Here is a 5,770-nt window from a genome sequence, read left to right as displayed (position 1 = left end):
CTCTTCAACTATCTCCTCTGTGGACTTGTGTGATTGTTCCTGTTATGGAATGCCAATAATGCTTATGTTATTCCTCTTCATGTTGTCCAACATGAATCTTAGGCCTTTTTCAGATTTTTATCCTTTTTTGTGTTTGTTCTTCTTAGTAATGTTGAGAGATTTATCTTCTAGCTCACTAATTCTGGCTTCTAACTCTTCAGTTCTACTCCTTTGCCCTTTCAGTTTATTGTCCATTTCTGATATTCTATTATTAATCGTTTGGACCTCTTTCTGTAGGTTTTGAATTGTTCCAATGCTGTATTTATCTTATTTGATTGTTCCTGTGGCACTTTCCTGACTTCTTTATTATTTTTCTCAACTCCATTTTATATTGTTTTAATGCATTTTATAATCATTTTTCTGAATTCCTTCTCTGGCATTTCCAAAGCCTGCCCATCTTCCAATATGGAATGTAGGTCTACTTCCAGCTCTTTTGCCTCAGTCACTTTATCTTGGTTTCTGGACATGTGCAGATATGGTCATCTGCTTCTGATTTTTGGACATATTCAGGGGTTATCTGTGGCCTTAATACTTAGATGGGTATGTATTTTGGTATTTTTATGCTTTCTGATTGCCTCCAGGTAGATGAAATCAGGAAATGGGTTTCCCTTTTCACTCTTCTTCTTGAGAAGTTTCAAGATGCCACTGTTGGTTGTTTTGACGTAACTTAGGATTTAATTTTCCTTTTTTTGTCTGCTTGTCCCACTCCACAAGCCCCGTTCAGGCCTTTTTTCTAGTTATAAACAGTTCAGGGCTGGCTGTGGCCTTTTTTTAAATTGGAAACTGTCTCTTTAAACTTTGAGGAGATCTGTGTGCATGCGTAGTAGATCCCTCTGAGGGTGGGGCTGAGGTACCCACTAGCTCAGGCACCCCTACAGTCACCGGAATGGAGGTGCGCAGACAGCAAGGGACCAATGAACAGACACCAACAGAAAAGAATGTCCATACCTTTATCTTTGCAGTTCTGACAGGCATCAGTGGCTGCTCTGATCCTTCCCCTGCTTGGTCTCACCCAACATGGAGGCTCCTGGAGCAGCTGAGCGTCCCAAGCTAGAAAGCAATGGATTTCTTGCTTCTGCTACAAATTCCCCTAACTGTGAGCCTTCCAACCTTATAAATATTCCTTTATATGTGGTTCAGAGTTCTGGGACCATCCCCTGAGCCTGCTTGGTTGGGTATTCTGTGTTGTTGCTGACGGAGCTCCTTACTACACTTCCACCCGATCCACCATCCTGTTTGTTCTCCAAGAAGCCTATTTTTCACAGGCAAATTCTAACTCCCCTTTTAGCAAATCCAATTAGCTCTGGTATCATAGTGGTTACGAGTCGGGCTGCTAACCTCAAGGTCGGCAGTTCGAAACTACCAGTGGTTCTGCAGGAGAAAGATGAGGCATTCTGCTCCTGTAAAGATTTACAGCCTTCAAAATCCTGTGCAGAGTCGGAACCGACTCCATGGTACTTAACAACAACAACAACAATCAAGTTTAGACTGAAGGCAGGCTTTCAAGTGCTCTGTAATCATCACACCCAATATTCATTTCTGTCACACATGTATGTCTATTTTACAACAATAGACAGGAGAAATTAATATCCATAAGGCAGTCAAACACATAAACCTTTTAAAACACTGAAGTTCAATCTTTTCTTCTGTCTTGGACTAGCCGCATTCATATGCATATGGCCTTTGAAAGGATGGCTTCTTGTAGGTCCTGGCTCCCTAGCCTTCTTCATTTTTAACCAGCATGACATCTGCTTTAGACAACTTCTGAAGCTGCTTTTCTCCCCTCAGGCAGGAGGCAAAAATGTTTCTTTCAGTCATTGTTGTTGTGAAGTGCCCTTGAGTTGGTTCCGACCCATATCGACCCTGTATAGAGTTTCCCAGGAGCAGCTGGTGAGCTTGAACCTCCAACCTTGCAGTTCAAACGACTTTGCAGTCTGGCACAGTAGTCCACAGCGTCACACTGTTACCCATAACAAAATACAAAGCCTCATGCTTTCATGAATCTGGAGCCATTGCCATGAATCCTGCTCCTGACACCAACTACTTAAACCAAGTGGGGATCATTTCCTCTGACTCCACAAGGGGGAAAGAGGACCAAATTCAAAATCATTCAAAGGTTGATTCTTATGAATTGGAAGTCACTCATGCCTCTACCCTATATCAGTGCCTTTAAAATTAGTCAGACTTGAGTATCAATTTAGAAAATTTGTCCTTATGATTTTGTTTCTCTAGAACACCACTCTATCAGTACCACATGTCTTAGGCAGGGTTTTCTAGAGAGGCAAAACTGGTGAAGCATATATATGTATATGTATAAAAAGAGAAGTTCTGGTGTGACACCATAGGATAAGCACTCAACCTCAAGGTTGGTTTGAATTGAAATGTTGGTGGTTCAAACTCACCAGTTGCTCCTTGGAAACCCTATCCAGGGTCACTAGGAATCAGAACTGACTCAGCACTTAGCAACAATAATATAAAGAGAAGTTTATTGTCAAGGAAATGGCTTACAATTGTACAGTCGCAGGTCTCCATCAGAATAGAGAGAGTCTTTCCTGCTTGCCCATTATATTGGGAGCAGGCCACACCCCCAAGGAAGTATCACTGTAATTAATTGGCTGCTCGTAGCCACTCATCACTGAGTTGACAATGCCTCTCTTATCCTGGCCTAGTCCTGGTGTGGTGCTGTGGGCTAATGCACCAGACTGCAAAGCTGTTTGAACTGCAAGGTCGGTGGTTCAAGCTCACCAGCTGCTCCTTGGAAACCCTATACAGGGTTGCTGTGGGTTGGAATTGACTTGATGGCACTTGACAACAACAACAACAGGCAAGTTGACACAGAGCCCTAACTATTACAGAAGGAGTCCAATGATGAATGCCATCAGATGCCTACAGCCATAAAAACTCAGCTGAACTGTTGTCTACCTTGGGAATGAGGTGTCTTCAAAAGATGATCAAGCCACTTGCTCTCAGGTCTAGCTAAGGACTGAACCAGAGACTGACCTTCAACAGACTACAGGTAAAATGTATATCATAAAATTTATTTTAACCATTTTTAAGTGTAAAATTCAATGACATTAATTATATTCACTATGTTGTGCAATCATAGCCACTATATTTCCAGAAGATTTTCATCAGCCCAAACAGAAACTTGTTGTGGTGGTGGTTGTTAAGTGTCATTGAGTCAGTTCCGACCCATAGCAACCCTATATAGGGTTTCCAAGGAGCACTGGTGAGCTTGAACCTCCAACCTTGAGGTTCAAACTGACCTTGATGTCCAGTGCATTAATCCACAGCACTGCATCAGGACTCCTAAACAGAAACTTGCTGTTGTTATTGTTGTTGTTAAGTGCCATCAAGTCAGTTTTGACCCATAGTGACCCTATATAGGGTTTCTGAGGAGTGGCTCCTGAGCTTGAACCACTAACCTTGCAGTTCAAACTGACTTTGCATTCCAGCGCATAAAGCTTAGTACCCCTTAAACAATAACTTGCCAACCCTCTCCACTCCCTAGCCCCTGGTAACCACTAACAATCTTGTGTTTCCATGCATTTGCATATTCAACATGTTTTGAATAATAGGAATCCTACAATATTTTATTATTTCATTCAAAGAATGTATTCAAGGTTCATCCATGTTGTAGCATTGTCAAAACCATCAAAATACTTTTCACTCCAAGAATGGTGCAGTGCAAAGCTCTGTTGGATGGGAAGCAAGGACCACATCAAGCCAGTTTCTGCCTGTACTTTCCCTAGGATGTTGAATAAGATATTTGTTCTCTCTGGACTCCATACTTCTCATTAAGACAATGAAGAGTTTGGACAAAATTGATCACTTAACTCAGAAGCAAGCATAAGACCAGAGGCCTGGCTTGCCATTAGGAGTCTAGACATTGGTTGATTAATTTGTGAAAGTTCATGTACATTCAGTGTGCACTTGGTGTGGACAGGGGAATAACACTCTTCTCTCCCAGCTTCAGGGAGGCAAGCCAGCAGCCATACATTGTAGACAACACACTCACACTCTGTTTTTGCTTCTCACTGGTTGTGTGGCCTTGAGCAGAAGACTTATCTCTGAAGCTCCATTTCTGAGTGGGGAGGTACATAACCCCACGTTGTGTGGTCACCGAGATGTCACCTCTAGAAAACTCCTGCAGCAGTGGGCCTTCCCAGTTACAGCTGAGTGCTTCAGCCACACTTCAACTGTTGATTGCTGGCTGTGGGCTCCAGATCACCTTGAAAGGAGGTCATTTGACTAAATTCACTCCCTAGGCCTTCCTCCGGATAATCTCTGTCCCGGTGATTCATCTGATGGGCTAGGTCCTTCCTTTTAGGCCTGAAATATCTCCCTCCCTTTACCATTCCTGGGTCAGGCCTATGACTCCAGCCATGTGACTTCCTGCAGGGATTGATCCTGGTCCCCTGCTGCCTCCCACCCCTCCAGTCCTGGCAAGTGACCCATCTGGATCTAATATATCAAGCAGGGCTCAGCTGGGAAAAAATGAAGCTCACAGTTTGTTGTACTGTGGAAAAAGTACATCTTATGTCCACCCTGGTCACACCTCTGCCTTTGGTGGACTGGGCTTCCACCATAACCCCAGCATGGCCAGACCAGTTATCATCCAGCTACCACCTTTTGTCCTGTTCCCCATGCCTGCATTCCCAAGGGTAGAGGGGCTGGGTCGTTTACTCTCTAACTTCACAAAGACTGCCTTTTTCTGGAGCTAAGGAGAGCTCTTTAGAAATGGTAGAGAACTAGGCACACATTCCAGCTCTGTTGTGGACTAGCTATGTTACTTTGGGCAGTAAGTGATCTTTCTAGTCTCAGTGTCTTCAATCTTAAGTATACAGTAAAATCCCTATATTTGCAGTTGTTTGGGAAGGTTAGAGAGAAAAAAAATGGCTCTACCTCCAACCAACTAAGTCAGAATCTCTGGGGGGTAAATCCCAGGATTGGGTTTTATAAGAATTCTCTGTATGGTTCCAATGTGCAGCTAAGTTTAGGGAACATTTGTGTGAAATAATAGTAAAGAGCTGAGGTTTAGGAAGGGAACCAGCATAGGCTGAGATCCTGTCAGAACCTCAATTTACTTGTCTATATAATGGAGATAACAGTACTTACTTCCCAGTGCTGCTATGAGAATTAAAGTAGGTAGTATGTGTGAAGTCCTGGTGTAGCACTGTGGGTTAATGTGCTGGACTGCAAAGTTGGCTTGAACCACAAGAACCACAAGATCAGTGGTTCAAGCTCACCAGCTGCTCCTTGGAAATCCTATACAGGGTCGCTATGGGTGGGAACTGACTTGATGGTACTTAACAACAACAACAACAACAACGTGTTAAGGGGGCAGTAGTAGCTCTGCAGTAGAATTTTCACTTTCTATGCGGAAGACCCACTTTCAATTCCCAGATGTGCACAACCACTACCTATCTGTCGCTGACAATTTGCAACCTGGTATGGTGCTGTGGGATAAACCACTGGGCCAAAAGGTCGGTTTGAACCACAAGGTCAGCAGTTGAAACTCACCAGTTGTTCCTTGGAAACCCTAGACAGGGTTGCTATGAGTCAGAATCAACTTGACAACAACAACAATGATGCTAAATAGGTTTCAGCAGAATTCATACATTAGGAAAAAGGGTCTGTCAATCTACTTTTTTTTTTTTAATGTTTTATTGTGAATTATATGATAGTTTACATGGGAGAACTTTAGTTTTACATTCATTCCATCTTATAT

At 42.9% G+C, this 5,770-nt stretch overlaps 1 pseudogene; it reads right to left on the bottom strand.

Annotated features, from left to right (window-relative positions):
• LOC102835995 overlaps positions 1 to 5,770 on the bottom strand; it is an 82,628-nt pseudogene that overhangs the window by 10,621 nt on the left and 66,237 nt on the right.

Source organism: Chrysochloris asiatica, unplaced genomic scaffold, assembly GCF_000296735.1.
Source record: "Chrysochloris asiatica unplaced genomic scaffold, ChrAsi1.0 scaffold00142, whole genome shotgun sequence".
NCBI classification, from domain to species: domain Eukaryota; kingdom Metazoa; phylum Chordata; class Mammalia; order Afrosoricida; family Chrysochloridae; genus Chrysochloris; species Chrysochloris asiatica.
This window is presented reverse-complemented; position numbering and strand designations above follow the sequence as displayed.